We start from the raw sequence: 22,303 nt of genomic DNA on the forward strand, positions 1-22,303 counted from the left end.
GCTGGTTGTTAATTTACAGTGGGATGCCCTTGGTAACTTGGTAGTTCCCCCAAATATGGGAAAGAATGCCTTCCCCTCCCCTTACTATACATGGTCTTATACCCATCTCATAGTCGAAAAACACAGTCCATAAGATGAAGATACAGTACTTTACAGGGCAAGTTTACCGGCTGACCGAGCGCAAACTTTTTCTTTAAATTTATATATACTTTTTCATTGCCCTGGAAATACCTGTTATTTGTTAAAACTTAGAAAATATAAAGAATCTAGAAAAAAAGAAAAGAAAAATCACTCATGACCCTGTTATTTATATAAAATACATTAACCCTGTGGTGCATATCCTTCAAGTATCCTTTTTATGCATATGTATTATCAAATTATATTTATATAAATCTTACTCAAGTGCAATTAGAATACATACTCTCCCTTTTTACTCACAAAAGTTACAAAAAAATTTTAAACAGAGATATAAAAAAAATATATTAAATCACCCCAAACTACTACTACTAAAATTTTACTATGTATTTTATTTTTCCTATGCATGAGTTATACCATGAGTACTAACTGACACCAGCGCTTTTATTCCAGTTAATATGTCCTATCAATAAATAATATATTGATGTGCAAAATATTTTTACATCTCCATAGGACTCCATTGTATGGAGATATAATTTATTCATTCAATTCTTTATTGTTGAACATTTAGGTTGGTCTTAACTTTTAATATTATATTTAACATGTTTTGTTGATACATGTTTTTGTTCTATGTCCGAACTGAGCTCCCCATCTTTCCTAACCCCTTCACTCACAGACTTTCTTTCCCACCTCAGTTCGAGTTGATCAGACTGGAAGCCTTGGGGTCATCCTTGATTCTCCTCTTTCCCCCAACCCTCCCTCCAATCAAACCCTGTTGGCTCTACCTTCAAAACACACCCACTCTCACCACTCCCCTGCTACCTTTGTCTGAGCCACCTTTGCTTTTGTCTTTCACCTGGATTATCCCAACAGCCTCCTGTTTTCCCACCGTTGCCTCTTCTAAAGCCAGAGTGATTTTATAGAAACATACATCCAGATCAGGTCATCCTCTGGTCAAAATTCTCCAGAAGGTCTCCATTTCTCTCAAAGGAGGAGTCAAATTGCCTGACCAGCCTGCAGGCTCCTGTTCTGCTCTCCCCCTACTTCCTGGGCCTCATGCCCACCACTCTCCCCTTTGACCCCCTCCAGCCTCCCCGACCTCCTTGCTCTTCCGTGAACATGCCAGGCATATCCACCTCACAGCCCCTGTGCTGCCTGTTCCCTCTTCCTGGAATGCTCTTCCCCCAGATACCCTCCTCATTGCCCATCCCCATCTCCTTTAATTCCTTGCTCAAATATTACTTTCTTAATAGGGCCTCACTTAACCATGCTATTTAATTTGTACTCCCCCCACCCAGGAGGTACACTCCCAAATCCTCTCTACCCTTCTTCCTTTATGCACACTTATGTATAATTTTAACAGCACTTACCATCTTCTAACATACTCTGTAATTTAGGTTTATTTTCATTGTCTGTCATTAGCTGTCTCTCTCCATTAGAATGTGAGCTCCACACAAGGATTTTCATCTGACTGTTATTTTCTGAAATATCCCCAGTGCCTAGAACAGTGCTTGACATGGAGCAGTGCCTGATAAATAATTGTCACAAATGCAAAGGAGGATAAAGTTTCAAGAAGAGGATAGTTGACAATATCAAATGCTGTTCATTCAGAGTTCAACAAGAATGAAACGGAATGGATTTCTTTTGATTTGGTGAGTTGAATGCCTTGAGAGACAGCAGAGCCTAATACTGAGGGCCAGTCAGTGCATGAGTTCAAGTCCTGGCTCAGCCTCTTTTCAGCCACGTGACCTCAGTTTCCTCATCTGTAAAATGAGATTAACAATACTACCTACCTGTGTTACATGCACTAAACGAGTAAATTTATAGAAGTGCTTAAAACGGTGAAATATGGTAAATGCTATAATTATTGATATATATAATTACCATTAGTGAAAATAATAGGTAAGATTTCAGGGGGGAAAAAAGGTTCCGAGTAAATGGAAACTGACCATTCTTATTTCTCTTTCAAATGCTTTTTCATTTGTGTGTGTTTATTGGGTGGGGGTGGGGTGGAGTAAGGGTGTCATTCCCTTTGACCAGACAGAAGATCAGTGATAAGTCAGCAGAAAAATCAGGACCTTCAGTTTTCAAGATACCATTGCCAGCACTGTCTAGCCACTATAATCTCCATTTCAGTTTTGTAAGATGTCATTGTTTTAAAAATAAGAAACAAGGGAAACATAAGAGCTACTCTAATCTGTTAGGCTAATTAATTTAATTTTAGCAAAAAGTAAGCACCAACTATTTTGCAAGAATTCTCCATAGATGACTTCCAACATGAATCTTAAGGAGTTATTTTTTACCAAAGAGTGAAATGGAATTAATTATTTAACTCATAATTTATAGAGAGCTGTGGTTCAAAGAGGCATGAGGCCTTAGAAGGCACTATAGTTATATGCCCTGATCAGAAAACATCTTCAATAATAAAGATCTAGAAGATCTTTAAGATTCTGTAAGAATCTGCTTTGTCTGATATATAATATTAGCATGATCTTTGTTCTCTGGGGAATTTTTTGTTTCACAATATATTCTGCAGGATTTTTTTTAGGCTCTTTTGTCCCATGGCAATATATCTCTTTTCTAGTAAAATCTCTGTGAATTAGTCTCACCATCCAGCTGCAGCAGGTGGTGTCCTTCCTTCATAATAAAGAAACGACTATCATTCAAAGAAAATAAACAAGTACATCAAAATTGCATGTCTTTAGAGTAAGACTAGGCAGCCTCCTATTTTCTGAATGGATCCACTGGGTTGCCAAACTAGTCCCAGAGACATCACCCTGGCAAGGTTATATTTTGAAGCTTAGAAGGCTGGTTTTCAGGTTTTGGACCACAAATTTCTCTTTGCTTCCCTTTTTCACAGCCCAGACCCTTTCCAAGGTACCTTGTCATTTAAAGAAAGATGGAGGTATAATATGTTAGGAAAGCTCAAAGAAAAACCACAGAAAAATGGTTAAAGCCAGGAAAATTTGACCTGTAAAGGCTGAGAGAGTTGGGATTATTCCCAACAATATGTAGGGTAACTTCAACAAAACCCGCTAAGGGTGTTGTATTTCTGGAATTCTGAATATGCCTTGTGATTGTCCAGTACTATGTTTGAAAATTACATTTGCCTTGGACCTAACAGAAACAGGGTATATTTTTTTAAGGCTTCATATTGATAATTGTACCCAATATAACTGACATATCAATTATGCATCATAACATTGAAGGAGAAAATAGGAAGTTAAAGACAGAACAGCACACTTTGAAACAATAAATTAGTGGCAAGAAACATCAAACAGAAAAACTTTTCAAGACTATCCTAATTAATCACCAGAAATGACTGAAGTTTTACTTCCCTTTGGCCTAGTTTCAAGTATTGTTTAAGGAGAATTATCAGTGCTGTTCAAAGCCACTTGATAACTTCTGATACAATGGACCATGAAACCCTGAGGAACCTCATTCTCGATTGTAACTTGGCATGCAAAGAGCCAATACAGGAAAAATGCCATTGAGAGTGTGATGTGTAGTTTTAGAATCATCTCATGGCTGCATCCATTTCTGTAAATGGAAATTATTTACTCGGGAAGCACTCACCATATCATTTATATTTAGTTAAATGATGTGTATAATTTAATAGGCACCAAAGAGGGCTCAGTCTTATATTACTATGCATCCAACTCTATTTTCAATATAGGAAGGAAACAGAGCCACAAAATATGAAAATTCACATTAATGTGTGAAAATAATTCAGTTAAGGTTCTGAAAGATGAAATACTTATTATTCATCTTTAGTTTCTACAACAAAGTTACTGAGATCAGAAAAACAATGGAATGCCAGTTTTGCTTTTTTTTTTTTTTTGCGGTATGCGGGCCTCTCACTGTTGTGGCCCCTCCCGTTGCGGAGCACAGGCTCCGGACACGCAGGCTCAGCGGCCATGGCTCATGGGCCCAGCCTCTCTGCAGCATGTGGGATCTTCCCAGACCGGGGCACGAACCTGTGTCCCCTGCATCAGCAGGCGTACTCTCAACCACTGCGCCACCAGGGAAGCCCACTTGTTATCTTATAATAATCGCAACTTCCATGATGAAAAAATAAACAGCCTGCATATCAAACAAAAAAATTGGGTCCTTCTGAGGTTAAATTTGATATTCCTGGAGCTCTGTTGTTTTCCAATAGTTTATTCCTGTCACCCAACAGCTATGAAAGAAAAGTATGTTTCCTGTGTTAATGGCATGAAACCAAAATTCAGGATGCAAATTAAGAGCCAAACCAAATTGGCCTGTCATTTTGGGCATCAGCTGATTAAAGAGGAATGGTAATCTTTTACACTCGTTTTCATAAGTGGAAAACAATTACATACCTTTAGTGATACGATATTGGTTAAAAAACTAAAATTATTTTTAATGATCCATAGTCATCCTAGTGAAAAGTTACATACTGGTGATTCAAAGTTATAAAAAGATTATATATTGACAAGGGGCTTCCCTGAAGCAAATCTTACTTTACGATTCTTAGTGACTCCATCTCTCAGCAAAACTACATTTTTCACTCTTACTTGTACTGTTTTACTTCCATCTTTCTCCTGATACAGACACTTGATGACCTCCTTGTTGGCTGCAGTCCTCCCTCAGCCCCTCTCAGTGGGGAAAATGGAGACACTTCCCATTCAGGCTCAGTTCCACCCAAGCCTGTTCTTGACAGGGATGGAAAGAGACTAGGAGTCTTTACCACACAGCTAATGTTCTCTAGAACAGCATGGTGGTTTGAGAGCCAGTGCCCAGCACCCCCGAGTGAGAACTGCCTTGAAGCCTTCCCATCTCCTCCTGCAGGTCTCGGCCAGCCTGTGGGCCTGGGCTCTGCCTCGACCCTCTGTCCAGCAATGCCCATTTCCTACCCACCTGGGGCCCCGACACCCTCCCTCGTGCCTGTCAGTAACTTCAGAGATGAAAAAGTAACAAGTGATGGAAAATAGAAAAAACAGTTGTACTTTGTTCATTGTTTTGTACCAATCTGAAAAAAATGATGCTTCCTACCATTAGTTTAACAATAATAGAAAATACTTACATAGTATTTACTATGTACAAGCACTGCTCTAAGAACTTATTAACTTGTTTAATAATTGCAATAACCCTGTAAGATTAGTACCATTATTATCCCCAGACAAGGAAACAGTCACAGAGAAATCAGGTCACTTACCAAAGGACACACAGCTAGTAAGAAGCAGAGCTTAGATTCAGATTCAGGATAAGTGGAGAACACAGATAAATTGAAAAGAACAGAATGATAATATTCAAGCTCTTTCACTATTTAAAATACTAAAATTCTAAGAATATTAATCATTCTTAAGATATAATCATATATACTATCATATTTCTAAAACCAATGTGAAAATTACTTTGAGAATCTTAAGCATCTAAAATACCTGCATTTAATATGTGCATTAGTATTAATAAAGTGATAATTACATGTCCATAGTAAATGAATTTCATAAAGGGAGATGAGAAAGAATTCACAGATGCTACTTGCACATAGTAAAAATTACCCAAATAATCCAGCCTATAAAAAGAACTCTTCTTATACTGCAAATATGCAAATAATCAACTAAAATACTGGCAGAGATTATCTGCGTTTTTTAAACCAACTGTTTATTTGAGTATCCAGTATTTCTCAATTCTTCATTTTACCTTACGCTGGAGCATCTATGCATCTCATTTTATGAGGCTTTTCAAAAGCCTCATAAGGCTTTTGAAAGAGGTCGTCCTCTTAATCCCTCTATTTATATACTTGCTTTTAGCACTACTGTTTTGTTTCATCTTGAGGCTTCAGAGAAAGAAAAAGTAGAAACTCTTTACCCTAGCACTATATCTAACATTTACAATATTGCACCTTTCAGCAAATAATAAGTAGAAACAAAGCTGCTAGAGCTAAATTTTTAATCTTATTGTTGACACCCCCTTCTCCCTGTCCTAACACTGAGAAGAGCTGGATGCTTCTTGGGGTTATCAAGTGACAAGGAAAGCTGTCACAGAGGGCAGGTGATAAGACAACTCCTGGTAGCAGAAGCCACTTCACAAAAAGCACCAAGAGAATATGCTGTATTCTTCCTGGGCCTGGAGTCCTTCCATGAGGTGCTGGCCTCACAAAGAACAGAGGAAGAAACATGAATTTGGTCCACAAACATGCAGCTCATTTATACTGACTAACGACACGTTAACTGGGAGAGAACATGTTGATGGCAACCAGAAAGTTCTCAAGGCCGCAGACTCAGGGCAACAAGCACAGGGATGTCTCAATACCTTTATTCACAACACAGACTGTTCCCATATAAGCTCATTCTTTGTCTACTTAGCAAACCGCAATTCCTCCTCAAGCTTTCTCCAAGTATAGCGTAAGAAATCAGATGCTGTTTGGCCATATAACTGTTAATGATATTTGTGTGTGGCTTTTCTCATTCCAGTTAAACAAAGAGCCTCATAACTCAGGCATCCAAGGATGCTTCCTTGATAGCCCAATCTCAGCTGGACCCTCAACTCCCCTTGATCAAACTCCAGCTGAGTTCTTGGCTCGGCGCAGCCTGTGGTCACTCAGGTATAAACAAACTACAGCCTGCTCCTCCCACCACCTCTGTTTTCTTAATTTTTTGGAACAAATAAGGACATGTTCTCCTGAATTCACCCACTTAACCATTTATCTCTATCAACTAAAAATAAATCATGAAATATCCCCCACCTCCCCAAATCTCTCCCCAAATACAAGCTATACACATAACTTAAACTGTTTTCGTCCTTCGTTGCAACAGCTTTCCCTTCTAATCAATAGTTCTCTCCACATTAAGTAATGCCAGCAAGCCACTGATGCAAAAAATTCTCAGGATCTCAACAACGAAAGAGGACAGCGAAGCGTTCTGCAGAAGCACATTCAGAAATCAGTTCATAGAAAAATCCTAACGAACAATTTTAACTCGGCCTATGACACTGGCCTATATACCGCAACATACTTATATTGTGGTTGAATCCGTTCTGCTTTTATAGCCTAGAGGTCAGAAGCATGGAACCATTCCTGTAAACTGGCTGGATTATCCACAGACAGAATTTCAGACCAAACTATAGCCTCAGATTCAACCTAAATGAGAACTGAGTACCTAGACAGTGTAGCAGGGACTGTACATTGACAAAATATTTTAAATGCATCCATAGACATCACTAAGTACAGCACTTAATGTTAAGCAAGAAACACCTAGAGCGTTTCTGTAGCTCATTCGGCTCCTATGCATCTAGTACTTTTTTTCTTTTTCCACTTTCTTATGAAGTAATCAATTTCCTTGACTCCCCTCCCATCAACATTCTTCCTTCCTCCCTCCCTTCATTCTCAGAGGACATCTTACTTCCCCTAACTCATCCTCTTTCAATTGCCTGGGCATATTCCCTGCACACCACTTAGGACAAAGCTCCTTCCTAACAGAAAGGGATCCCAACAAGAACTAAGCTAAGGGATGGGAAAGAAATAATGACACCAAGGTTCACACTGAGTGTGCTATGGGGTAGGAAATGGGGCAAGCAAGAAAGGTGCCCACCAATACAAGCCTTTTTACTTACTTGGTTGGAAATGTTCCCTGGATATCTTATTAGATAAAAGGAGATTTAGGGGAAAAAACCCCCACAATAATTGGATATAAAACAGTCATTAAACATATATCCTGGGAATCACGTGTAGCCCTTAAACCAATTTCAAAATGAATATTTCTCTCCAGGTAGAGCAAGAAATGTATTCATAGATTTTCTTTTTCAATGTGACACAGAATGCTAAGTAAAATAATTTTATATATAATATGCAATAGGAATCTTTCTTTTGACCACATTTCAAACTTAATCTAACATTCAATTGTGAAATCACCCTTTGGTGTACTCTTGAAATACAAAATTAAAAGGATTACATAGTTTCTCTACCGGACTCATAGCATAATATATGAGTATTCAATTACATACTGCTCCCCCAAAAGTACAGTAAAAAAAAAAAAAAGATAACACACCAGTCAGTAATTTTTAGAGATTTTAAAAATTAAGAATCTCTTCAAAATTTCGGAAGCACTTCCAGACTAATAAAATAAGCAGCGGGTTTAGTAGGCAATAAATAAATAAAAATAAAAATAGAAAAGTTAACAAGAAGCAAGGAATCTTAGGATGGTAGTATGCCAAAGATCATATACACTGGCATATTCCATTTGCTCTTCTGCTCTACCCAGTACATTCATCACACAGGAAAGCTAGACCAGCCAAACCTGACACCATCCCCCTGCACGTCTACCTCATCCCTGCTTTGTACAATTTAGGCACATGCCAGTAGGGATACGTGTGGTAGAAAGTTACAATCTGTTGGGAGGTATGTTTGACATGATTTCCCTATCCATTCAGCTAATTCCCAGGTGATTACTGCCCCCACTTGATTCCTTTGAATTAAGTTCTAGAAATATTTGCACTGGAAATTCAAGAGCACAAAGTCCTCTGTTTACCGTTCTCTGATCATCGGGATAGGCCAGGGAGGGTGAGGAGCAAGATGGAACACAAAGGGACCAAGTCATGAAAAACAGAATGGGTACGAATAGGAAGAGGACGCTGCTAAAGGTGCAGGGCCACTAGAGGAAGCCACAGAACATTCTCCCAGGTAATGGCTGATTAAGATCCCAAAGTAGTGGGTTTCCCTGGTGGCACAGTGGTTGGGAATCTGCCTACCAATGCAGGAGACACGGGTTCGAGCCCTGGTCCGGGAAGATCCCGCACGCCATGGAGTGACTAGGCCCGTGCGCCACAACTACTGAGCCTGCGCTCTGAAGCCTGCGTGCCACAACTGCTGAGCCCGTGAGCCACAACTGCTAAGCCCATGTGCCACAACTACTGAGCCCATGTGCCACAAGTACAGAAGCCCGCACGCCTGGAGCCTGTGCTCCGCGATGGGAGAGGCCACTGCAACGAGAAGCCCGCACACCACAACGAAGAGTAGTCCCTTGCTCGCCGCAACTAGAGAGGGCCCGCACATAGCAATGAACACCCAACTCAGCCGAAAATAAATAAATCAATTAATTAGAAAAAAAAAAGATCCCACAGTAGTGCTGAAGACAAATGTGAAAACACTCTGAAAGAAATGTTCTGGTCTAAATAATGTTATGTAACAAATTGTTGTAGTCAAAATCAGCTGTGGGGAAGGCCGTAGCCAAGGAAGGAAGAAAAGTACTTTCACACTCTGGCCATCAGCTTGAGGGCAGTGTAAAGACACAGTTGTACTTAGAAGGCCTTAAAGACAGGTCTCCAAAATGGTGTCACAATGTTTACTAACAATTAAAAATGCTGCTATCAGGTAGGTTATAGAGAAAGAACACTTACTGCAGGAACCAAACCGGAGTTCCTCTAGTCAAGGGTGGCTAACCCCTCAGGCAGTATGAGCTAGATTTGTTAGGGCTTAACTACAGTTAATGTGAAGTTTTGCCCTGGCTAAGAGACCAATAACATTTTTTTTCTTTAATTTACAGGAATAATCAATTAGAAGAATTGAGCAATTTAGTATATTCTATTTTTAAGGTATGTCTCCTCGGGAGAATAAGATTTGAATGAATGGTCAAAATAAATCAGCTCATACTTAGGAATGGAAATATAATTCCAATGTAAACTAGTTATAGTTTTGGACTGCAACCTTACCTTCCCCTCAAATCTAAATGGGGCTCGCAAGAAAAATACAGCTTTACCTTCTTTTATTTTGCAATTAATTATAGTTAACAAGATGTGACTGGACAGAACTTCTGGGAAGATGGCGGAAGAGTAAGACGTGGAGATCACCTTCCTCCCCACAGATGCACCAGAAATACATCTACACGTGGAACAACTCCTACAGAACACCTACCACACGCTGGCAGAAGACCTCAGACCTCCCAAAACGCAAGAAACCCCCCACGTACCTGGGTAGGGCAAAAGAAAAAAGAATAAACAGAGACAAAAGGATAGGGACGGGACCTGCACCAGTGGGAGGGAGCTGTGAAGGAGGAAAGGTCTCCACACACTAGGAGCCCCTTCACGGGCGGAGACTGCGGGAGGCGGAGGTGGGAGCTTCGGGGCCACGGAGGACAGCACAGCCACAGGGGTGCGGAGGGCAAAGCGGAGAGATTCCCACACAGAGGATCGGTGCCGACCGGCACGCACCAGCCCGAGAGGCTTGTCTGCTCACCCGCCGGGGCGGCCGGGGCTTCGGTTGGAGCGCAGGGAGAGGACTGGGGCTGGCGGTGTGAACACAGCCTGCAGGGGGTTAGTGCGCCACGGCTGGCCGGGAGGGAGTCCGGGGAAAACTCTGGAGCTGCCGAAGAGGCAAGAGACTTTTTCTTCCCTCTTTGTTTCCTGGTGCGCGAGGAGAGGGGATTGGGAGCGCTGCTTAAAGGAGCTCCAGAGAAGGGCACGAGCCGCGGCTAAAAGTGCGGACCCCAGAGACAGGCATGGGACGCTAAGGTTGCTGCTGCCGCCACCAAGAAGCCTGTGTGCGAACACAGGTCACTATCCACACCCCCCTTCCGGGGAGCCTGTGAAGCCCGCCACTGCCAGGGTCCCAGGGTCTAGAGACAACTCCCCCGGGAGAACACACGGCGTGCCTCAGGCAGGGGCAATGTCATGCTGGCCTCTGCCGCCGCAGGCCCGCCCCGCACTCCGTGACCCTCCCTACCCCCCGGCCTGAGGGAGCCAGAGCCCCCAAAGCAGCTGCTCCTTTAACCCCGTCCTGTCTGAGCAAAGAACACACACCCTCCAGCGACCTACACGCACAGGCGGGGCCAAATCCAAAGCTGAACCCCTGGGAGCTGGGAAAACAAAAAAGAGAAAGGGGAATCTCTCCCAGCAGCCTCAGAAGGAGCAGATTAAAGCTCCACAATCAACTTGATGTACCCTGCATCTGTGGAATATATGAACAGACAACGAATCATCCCAAATTAAGGAGGTGGACTTTGAGAGCAAGATTTATTATTCCTTCCCCTTTTCCTTTTTTTGTGTGTATGTGTATGCTTCTGTGTGAGATTTTGTCTGTATAGCTTTGCTTCCACCATTTCTCCGAGGGTTCTATCTGTACATTTTTTTAAAATTTTTTCTTAATAATCACTATTTATTTTAATAACCTTATTTTATTTTACTTTATCTTCGTTCTTTCTTTCCTTCCTTCGCTCCTTTAGACAACGAATCATCCCAAATTGAGGAGGTGGACTTTGAGAGCAAGATTTATGATTTTTTCCTCTTTTCCTCTTTTTGTGAGTGTGTATGTGTATGCTTCTGTGTGAGATTTTGTCTGTATAGCTTTGCTTCCACCATTTGTTCCAGGGTTCTGTCCATCCGTTTTTTTGTTTTGGGGTTTTTTTTCCCTCTTAATAATTTTTTTTAATAACTTTATTATATTTTATATTACTTTATTTTATTTTACTTTATCTTCTTTCTTTCTTTTCCTTCCCTCCTTCCTTCCTTGCTCCCTCCCTCCTTTCTTTCTTTCTACTTCTACTAATTCTTTCTTTCTACTTTTTCTCCCTTTTCTTCTGAGCCGTGGGGATGAAAGGCACTTGGTGCTGCAGCCAGGAGTTAGTGCTGTGCCTCTGAGGTGGAAGAGCCAACTTCAGAACACTGGTCCACAAGAGACCTCCCAGCTGCACATAATATCAAACGGCGAAAATCTCCCAGAGATCTCCATCTCAACACCATCACCCAGCTTCACTCAACAACCAGCAAGCTACAGTGCTGGACATCCTATGCTAAACAACTAGCAAGACAGGAACACAACCCCACCCATTAGCAGAGAGGCTGTCCCAAATCATAATAAGTTGACAAACACCCCAAAACACACCACCAGACGTGGACCTGCCCACCAGAAAGACAAGATCCAGCCTCATCCAGTAGAACACAGGCACTAGTCCCCTCCACCAGAAAGCCTACACAACCCACTGAACCAACCTTAGCCACTGGGGACAGACACCAAAAACAACAGGAAATACGAACCTGCAGCCTGCAAAAAGGAGACTCCAAACACAGTAAGATAAGCAAAATGAAAAGACAGAAAAACACACAGCAGATGAAGGAGCAAGATAAAAACCCACCAGACCTAACAAATGAAGAGGAAATAGGCAGTCTACCTGAAAAAGAATTCAGAATAATGATAGTAAAGATGATCCAAAATCTTGGAAATAGAATAGACAAAATGCAAGAAACATTTAACAAGGACCTAGAAGAACAAAAGATGAAACAAGCAACGATGAACAACACAATAAATGAAATGAAAAACACTCTAGATGTGATCAATAGCAGAATAACTGAGGCAGAAGAACGGATAAGTGACCTGGAAGACAAAATAGTAGAAATAACTACTGCAGAGCAGAATAAAGAAAAAAGAATGAAAAGAACTGAGGACAGTCTCAGAGACCTCTGGGACAACATTAAACACACCAACATTCAAATTATAGGGCTACAGTGCTGGACAACCTATGCCAACCATATAGCAAAACAGGAACACAACCCCACCCACTAGCAGAGAGGCTGCCTAAAATCATAATAAGTCCACAGACACCCCAAAACACACCACCAGACGTGGACCTGCCCACTAGAGAGACAAGATCTAGCCTCATACACCACAACACAGCCACTAGTCCCCTCCACCAGGAAGCCTACACAACCCACTGAACCAACCTTAGCCACTGGAGACAGACATCAAAAACAACGGGAGCTACGAACTTGCAGCCTGCAAAAAGGTGAACCCAATCACAGTAAGATAAGCAAAATGAGAAGACAGAAAAACACACAGCAGATGAAGGAGCAAGATAAAAAGGCACCAGACCTAACAAATGAAGAGGAAATAGGCAGTCTACCTGAAAAAGAGTTCAGAATAATGATAGTAAAGATGATCCAAAATCTTGGAAATAGAATGGACAAAATGCAAGAAGCAGTTAACAAGGACCTAGAAGAAATAAAGATGAAACAGACAATGATGAACAACACAATAAATGAAATGAAAAATACTCTAGATGGGATCAATAGCAGAATAAATGAGGCAGAAGAACGGATAAGTGACCTGGAAGATAAAATAGTGGAAATAACTACTGCAGAGCAGAATAAAGAAAAAAGAATGAAAAGAACTGAGGACAGTCTCAGAGACCTCTGGGACAACATTAAACGCACCAACATTCGAATTATAGGGGTTCCAGAAGAAGAAGAGAAAAAGAAAGGGACTGAGAAAATATTTGAAGAGATTATAGTTGAAAACTTCCCTAATATGGGAAAGGAAATCGTTAATCAAGTCCAGGAAGCACAGAGAGTCCCATACAGGATAAATTCAAGGAGAAATACGCCAAGACACATATTAATCAAACTGTCAAAAACTAAATACAAAGAAAGCATATTAAAAGCAGCAAGGGAAAAACAACAAATAACACACAAGGGAATCCCCATAAGGTTAACAGCTGATCTTTCAGCAGAAACTCTGCAAGCCAGAAGGGACTGGCAGGACATATTTAAAGTGATGAAGGAGAAAAACCTGCAACCAAGATTACTCTACCCAGCAAGGATCTCATTCAGATTTGATGGAGAAATTAAAACCTTTACAGACAAGCAAAAGCTGAGAGAGTTCAGCACCACCAAACCAGCTCTACAACAAATGCTAAAGGAATTTCTCTAGGCAAAAAACACAAGAGAAGGAAAAGACCTACAAAAACGAACCCAAAACAATTAAGAAAATGGGAATAGGAACATACATATCGATAATTACCTTAAATGTAAATGGATTAAATGCTCCCACCAAAAGACACAGATTGGCTGAATGGATATAAAAACAAGACGCATATATTTGCTGTCTACAAGAGACCCACTTCAGACCTAGAGACACATACAGACTGAAAGTAAGGAGGTGGCAAAAGATATTCCATGCAAATGGAAACAAAAAGAAAGCTGGAGTAGCAAATCTCATATCAGACAAAACAGACTTTAAAATAAAGACTATTAGAAGAGACAAAGAAGGACGCTACATAATGATCAAGGGATCGATCCAAGAAGAAGATATAACAATTGTAAATATTTATGCACCCAACATAGGAGTACCTCAATACATAAGGCAAATACTAACAGCCATAAGAGGGGAAATCAACAGTAACACATTCACAGTAGGGGACTTTAACACCCCACGTTCACCAATGGACAGATCATCCAAAATGAAGATAAATAAGAAAACCCAAGCTTTAAATGATACATTAAACAAGATGGACTTAATTGATATTTATAGGACATTCCATCCAAAAACAACAGAATACACGTTTTTCTCTAGTGCTCATGGAACATTCTCCAGGATAGATCATATCTTGGGTTACATATCAAGCCTTGGTAAATTTAAGGAAATTGAAATTGTATCAAGTATCTTTTCCTACTACAACGCTGTGAGACTAGATATCAATTACAGGAAAAGATCTGTAAAAAATACAAACACATGGAGGCTAAACAATACACTACTTAATAACGAAGTGATCACTGAAGACATCAAAGAGGAAATCAAAAAATACCTAGAAACAAATGACAAGTGAGACACGACGACTCAAAATCTATGGGATGCAGCAAAAGCAGTTCTAAGAGGGAAGTTTATAGCAATACAAGCCTACCTTAAGAAACAGGAAACATCTCGAATAAACAACCTAACCTTGCACCTAAAGCAATTAGAGAAAGAAGAACAAAAAAAACCCAAAGTTAGCAGAAGGAAAGAAATCATAAAAATCAGATCAGAAATAAATGAAAAAGAAATGAAGGAAACGATAGCAAAGATCAATAAAACTAAAAGCTGGTTCTTTGAGAAGATAAAGAAAATTGATAAACCATTAGCCAGACTCATCAAGAAAAAAAGAGAGAAGACTCAAATCAATAGAATTAGAAATGAAAAAGGAGAAGTAACAGCTGACACTGCAGAAATACAAAAAATCATGAGGGATGACTACCAGCAACTCTATGCCAATAAAATGGACAATCTGGAAGAAATGGACAAATTCTTAGAAAGGCACAACCTGCCAAGACTGAATCAGGAAGAAATAGAAAATATGAACAGACCAATCACAAGCACTGAAATTGAAACTGTGATTAAAAATCTTCCAACAAACAAAAGCCCAGGACCAGATGGCTTCACAGGCGAATTCTATCAAACATTTAGAGAAGAGCTAACACCTATCCTTCTCAAACTCTTCCAAAATATAGCAGAGGGAGGAACACTCCCAAACTCATTCTACGAGGCCACCATCACCTTGATACCAAAACCAGACAAGGATGTCACAAAGAAAGAAAACTACAGGCCAATATCACTGATGAACATAGATGCAAAAATCCTCAACAAAATACTAGCAAACAGAATCCAACAGCACATTAAAAGGATCATACACCATGATCAAGTGGGGTTTATTCCAGGAATGCAAGGATTCTTCAATATACGCAAATCTATCAATGTGATTAACCATATTAACAAATTGAAGGAGAAAAACCATATGATCATCTCAATAGATGCAGAGAAAGCTTTTGACAAAATTCAACACCCATTTATGATAAAAACCCTGCAGAAAGTAGGTGTAGAGGGAACTTTCCTCAATATAATAAAGGCCGTATATGACAAGCCCACAGCCAACATCATCCTCAATGGCGAAAAACTGAAAGCATTTCCACTAAGGTCAGGAACAAGACAAGGTTGCCCACTCTCACCACTCTTATTCAACATAGTTTTGGAAGTTTTAGCCACAGCAATCAGAGAAGAAAAGGAAATAAAAGGAATCCAAATCGGAAAAGAAGAAGTAAAGCTGTCACTGTTTGCAGATGACATGATACTATACATAGAGAATCCTAAAGATGCTACCAGAAAACTACTAGAGCTAATCAATGAATTTGGTAAAGTAGCAGGATACAAAATTAATGCACAGAAATCTCTGGCATTCCTATACACTAATGATGAAAAATCTGAAAGTGAAATCAAGAAAACACTCCCATTTACCATTGCAACAAAAAGAATAAAATATCTAGGAATAAACCTACCTAAGGAGACAAAAGACCTGTATGCAGAAAATTATAAGACACTGATGAAAGAAATTAAAGATGATACAAATAGATGGAGAGATATACCATGTTCTTGGATTGGAAGAATCAACATTGTGAAAATGACTCTACTACCCAAAGCAATCTACAGATTCAATGCAATCCCTATCAAACTACCACTGGCATTTTTCACAGAACTAGAACAAAAAATTTCACAATTTGTATGGAAACACAAAAGACCCCGAATAGCCAAAGCAATCTTGAGAACGAAAAACGGAGCTGGAGGAATCAGGCTCCCTGTCTTCAGATTATACTACAAAGCTACATTAATCAAGACAGCATGGTACTGACACAAAAACAGACATACAGATCAATGGAACAGGATAGAAAGCCCAGAGATAAACCCACGCTCATATGGTCACCTTATCTTTGATAAAGGAGGCAGGAATGTACAGTGGAGAAAGGACAACCTCTTCAATAAGTGGTGCTGGGAAAACTGGACAGCTACATGTAAAAGTATGAGATTAGATCACTCCCTAACACCATACACAAAAATAAGCTCAAAATGGATTAAAGACCTAAATGTAAGGCTAGAAACTATCAAACTCTTAGAGGAAAACATAGGACACTCTATGACATAAATCACAGCAAGGTCCTTTTTGACCCATTTCCTCCTAGAGAAATGGAAATAAAAACAAAAATAAACAAATGGGACCTAATGAAACTTAAAAGCTTTTGCACAGCAAAGGAAACCATAAACGAGACCAAAAGACAACCCTCAGAATGGGAGAAAATATTTGCAAATGAAGCAACTGACAAAGGATTAATCTCCAAAATTTATAAGCAGCTCATGCAGCTTAATAACAAAAAAACAAACAACCCAATCCAAAAATGGGCAGAAGACCTAAATAGACATTTCTCCAAAGAAGATATACAGACTGCCAACAAACACATGAAAGAATGCTCAACATCACTAATCATTAGAGAAATGCAAATCAAAACTACAATGAGATATCATCTCACACCAGTCAGAATGGCCATCATCGAAAAATCTAGAAACAATAAATGCTGGAGAGGGTGTGGAGAAAAGGGAACCCTCTTACACTGTTGGTGGGAATGTAAATTGATACAGCCACTGTGGAGAGCAGTATGGAGGTTCCTTTAAAAACTACAAATAGAACTACCGTATGACCCAGCAATCCCACTACTAGGCATACACCCTGAGAAAACCATAATTCAAAAAGAAACATGTACCAAAATGTTCATTGCAGCTCTATTTACAATAGCCCGGAGATGGAAACAACCTAAGTGTCCATCATCGGATGAATGGATAAAGAAGATGTGGCACATATATACAATGGAATATTACTCAGCCATAAAAAGAAACGAAATTGAGCTATTTGTAATGAGGTGAACAGACCCAGAGTCTGTCATACAGAGTGAAGTAAGTCAGAAAGAGAGAGACAAATACTGTATGCTAACACATATATATGGAATTTAAGAAAAAAAATGTCATGAAGAACCTAGGGGTGAAAAAGGAATAAAGACACAGACTTACTAGAGAATGGACTTGAGGATATGGGGAGGGGGAAGGGTAAACTGTGACAAAGCGCGAGAGAGGCATGGACATATATACATTACCAAACGTAAGGTAGATAGCTAGTGGGAAGCAGCCACATAGCACAGGGAGATCAGGTCGGTGCTTTGTGACCACCTGGAGGGGTGGGATAGGGAGGGTGGGACGGAGGGAGACGCAAGCGGGAAGAGATATGGGAACATATGTATATATATAACTGATTCATTTTGTTGTGAAGCTGAAACTAACATACCATTGTAAAGCAATTATACTCCAATAAAGATGTTAAAAAAAAAAAAAGAGGTGACTGGCCAGTGAACTTGGGCACTCTTTGCAGTGGTAGAGAAAATTTCATTGCCATTCAAATAATTTTAGCTGGTTTGCTTCTATGTGACTATTCACGTGGGTTGGAAATTAGCTGTTACCTATTAAACAAGCTAATTTTACAGCAACACCATTTTGGAATAAAGTTTACATTTTCTTGATCATATGTTCCCTTTTGCCTTTAACCATAATCAACCCACTACGGGGCTTGGCAGTTTCGTACAAGATCATTATGCTCCATTCTGTCCTTGACTAGAAAAATGAAATCTACAGAGATCTCAAAATGTCTAAAAATGACTTGTTGAGAAAAAAATTTTGCCATCGCTAATGGTAATAGTTGAGACAGATAGAACATTTATATTTGAATACAGTTAAGGCAAACCCACGCAATTCTAATTACCCTGAATACTTCATTATTGCATCTTTTAATGCAAGCTCTAAAACTCTGTTTCTTAAATTACACTTAAATCAGAATTTTGCCTGTGGATTTAAGTGCTAGAAAATAAGTAAAAATGTCCACAGAATCTGTATGTTTGAAGCAAAAGTAACATTTAAGCCTGAGTTATCACGATCAGCATTTTCTAAACCACGTGCTGCCGAACACCGGTGCTACAACACGATGGATGAAAAAAGCCCACACTGATCAACTACATCTGGAAAATGATGCTGAAGTAGAATGTGTAACTGTTCAAAATATTCACTGCCCTTCTGGTGGGTCCTTTTCTGCACACGGGTTACACCTCCTGCTCTGCTGAACTCAGAAGGGACCACATGACCTGCTTTGGCCAATAAGATGTGAACAGGAATGACGTGTGTCACTTCTTAGCAGAATCTTTCAGTTTGTGAATCACCAACTCTTTTCCTTCTGCCAAAGACCAGCAAAGTCCTAAACGGAAGCTGCTTGGCCAAAACCCTGAATAAAGACAACAAAGACCAGAGCCACAGATGACCCGTGTCCAGAGGCAAAAACTAAACCTTTGTTGCTGTAAGCTCTTAAGATTCACACTAAACATTCACATTTCAGAGATCCTAAGAAGTCCTGAAATAAAGACCCAGATTAACTTTATTTAACCCATCACTGCCAGCACGCGTTTGATCACAGAATCGTTACCTCACATAAAATCCTGAGAAATGTTCTGAGAAAACATTTTCAGGAAATGTCAATGAAGATACTTACTTCAAATCTCCATTCCACTTTGCACAGATTTACTATTAGGTTGACTGTGTCATTTCTTCTAGGGTTTTCAAATTTTTCAAAATCTCTAACAGAATAAGGGTCAATCAGGAGCCATTTTGGTATTCTGACATTAATCAATTCCCAGAATTCTTCCTTAAAACTAATTTCACTTTCTGCTTATTATTTTCTATATTTTTCACTATTCAAAGACGTATAAATTACTGAAAGGTTACAAATGAACATTTAGTCTACCTTTGTAGATATCATTCCAATTTTTAAACAATTATAAGCATACTTATTTAGTTTTTTTCAATATATGGAAACAGACAACAGAACAGCATGAAGTTGAAAAATGCATTCAAAACAAAACTGAAGGGCTTCCCCGGTGCCACAGTGGTTGAGAGTCCGCCTGCCGATGCAGGGGACGCGGGTTCGTGCCCCGGTCCGGGAAGATCCCACATGCCGCGGAGCGGCTGGGCCCATGAGCCATGGCCGCTGAGCCTGCGCGTCCAGAGCCTGTGCTCCGCAACGGGAGAGGCCACAACAGTGAGAGGCCCGCGTACCGCAAAAACAAAAAGAAAAACAAAAACAAACTGAAGTCAGTTGCTATAGATAGTGCTCGGACACACAACAGATGACACAGTTGACTAATAGCACCTAGAATCTCGGAAGAAATTACAATTCCATCTCACAGCAGATTTCACTGAATTTTTAGTTTAAAAAAAAAACACATTAAAACAAAATGTGTGATTTTTAACTAAGAAAAATGCAAAGAGAATTCCATACCATGGCCTTAAATCTAAGTGCACCTGATAGTATGAAAAGAGACTCAAAAACAATGAAAAATTGTGATTAAGTCATTTGGCATTGGGAGATTCGGGAATAGGTTACCGAAACAATCTGCTTTATCTTGTACCAAGGGTATTTCGAAGGCCAGCTTTTGTCTAGAATAATAAAGGTTCGCTGATACTAAGGACACCTAGAGTGCCTTCTTTCAGGGAAGGAGACAAGACAGTGGCAGTGCAGTCTGGCAGGGCCTCTTCTGCTACAGCGATGGGCTATTCTTCACAATAAGGGTCCCTGTGAAAGTGACCTGCTCAGCCTCTCTAATACCCGCCCTGAAGACACTTCCCTCCCTTTCTGAAGGTGGTACCTGCCAAGACTCAACCCCTCTGGTCCCCTTTTGACGTTTTCCATGCCTCCTTACAGTGGAGCGCTCACCCACTGGGAGTGAAAATCTGTGGGTGATTTCTGAGCTCTCTCACCAACAGGCCTGCTCCTCCTTGCACAGCCTTCCCCACCTGGAAGCAGCTTCTCACGCAAGTCCTGCTGGTCCCAGCTGCTTGCTGGCCACACCTGCACGTGATGTGGCATTTATAGATTTTTCTATCTCCCAGTTTCACTAAAAATGTAGTCTGTGATATGTTCCCAATTGTCTTTACTGTTCTGTAGGTTTTCCAGGAGGAGAGGTAGCAAGATTGCCACCATACTCCTACCAGTACTTAAAGACCTTTTCCATTTGTCATTTTCCTTCCATGCATACAAGAAAGCTAATCTACAATCTAAAAAAAATTCTTGGGGACGCGGGTTCGTGCCCCCGTCCAGGAGGATCCCACATGCCGTGGAGAGGCTGGGCCCATGAGCCATGGCCGCTGGGTCTGCCGTCCAGAGCCTGTGGTCCGTGGCGGGAGAGGCCACAGCAGTGAGAGGCCTACGTACTGAAAAAAAAAAAAAAAAAAAATCTCCACATCAAGCCAAATTAGCCTATTTGGCCATAATGCTTACCTCATAAGACATGTCAGAAGAGCCCAGGAGTCAAGTCATTAAGACCAAGCTCCTCCTTTCACTATGAGTACAGAGGTCAAGATAGGTAATGAGATTTTGTCCAGGGCTAACCAACAGAGATAAAACAAGAAAACTCAAGCTCCTTCCAATGTATTACAGAGACTCCTTTGAGAGGAATAGTCAGTACTCCTGAGTTTTCAAATGGTTTATAAAGGCCCATTATCATGCAGACCCAGGAACAGGCGTGGCAGCCAAATTATACCAGGCCAGTTATCAAAATCCCGAGAAAACGTGCAACCTGATAGATAAATGAATAAATAATAATTCGTTGTAGGTAAGGAAAGATGACAGCAGAAAGTCCTAGCTGGGGAAGGATGTAGAAGGAAGTTGGAATCTGGCCAATTTTTAAATACAGTCTTGGTCCTGTATATCCAATCACCAAATAACTCAGGGACTGGGTTTTCCTTTTAGTTGCACCATCAGAACAGAATTTTCAAACACACACTCTTCTTTTCAACTACCCATTTCCACTCCCACTGATGCCTGCCATGTATCTTCATCCCTGATTCTCCTAACCTCATCATCACATGGTCCAATAACCACCCCCCTGCCCTTGCTATGTGCATATCGAATTCTGCACTCAAAACAAACTAGTCTAAGTGACAATGGGAGCGAACAATTTCAAAGATCATTTCTTTCATTCTAAAGTTCTCTCACTGACTCTGTGAAAAGCTTCTATAAGGAAGTGCCGATTAATAACCTACAGCTTTGATTTTAAGTGCTACATTAGTAATTTGAAAGAGTCATAACTCAGGAAACATCTAAGAAACCCAGAAAAGAATTCATGCTTAAAAACAACTGATCTAACCATGAAAAGACTGCATTTATTTCTTGAGGAATCTGGATCTGCATTAAGATGCACGTTTGATTTGAAACTGGTCTTCTTCTGCCACCAAGTGTTAGCACACACTTCTAACCAACCAGTTTCTGCAACGTTCAAATCACAGAAATACGTCACTCAATGTGAATAAATCCAAAAGAATGCACTGTAAAAAAGCACTGACCTAAACAAGTAGTAGTCTAACCATGTGAAACAAATATACTCTAAAGAAATTACACAAATAAATAAATTTTAGCTACTCTTTCAGAGACAGAGCAATTTAATAAGGTTTTCTGAGGCTTCATTCATTTGATTTAAAAAACTACAACTTTGAAAGCACAGTGAGAGTCAAAATAGCTTTACGATACACAAAACTACTTTCAAGGGAATT

At 40.2% G+C, this 22,303-nt stretch overlaps 1 protein-coding gene across 1 annotated transcript in view; it reads right to left on the reverse strand.

Annotated features, from left to right (window-relative positions):
• AKAP7 (A-kinase anchoring protein 7) overlaps positions 1 to 22,303 on the reverse strand; it is a 144,097-nt gene that overhangs the window by 62,272 nt on the left and 59,522 nt on the right. The window lies entirely within an intron of this gene.

The sequence above is a fragment of the Lipotes vexillifer genome, unplaced genomic scaffold (assembly GCF_000442215.2).
Source record: "Lipotes vexillifer unplaced genomic scaffold, Lipotes_vexillifer_v1.1 scaffold438, whole genome shotgun sequence".
Lineage (NCBI taxonomy): Eukaryota > Metazoa > Chordata > Mammalia > Artiodactyla > Lipotidae > Lipotes > Lipotes vexillifer.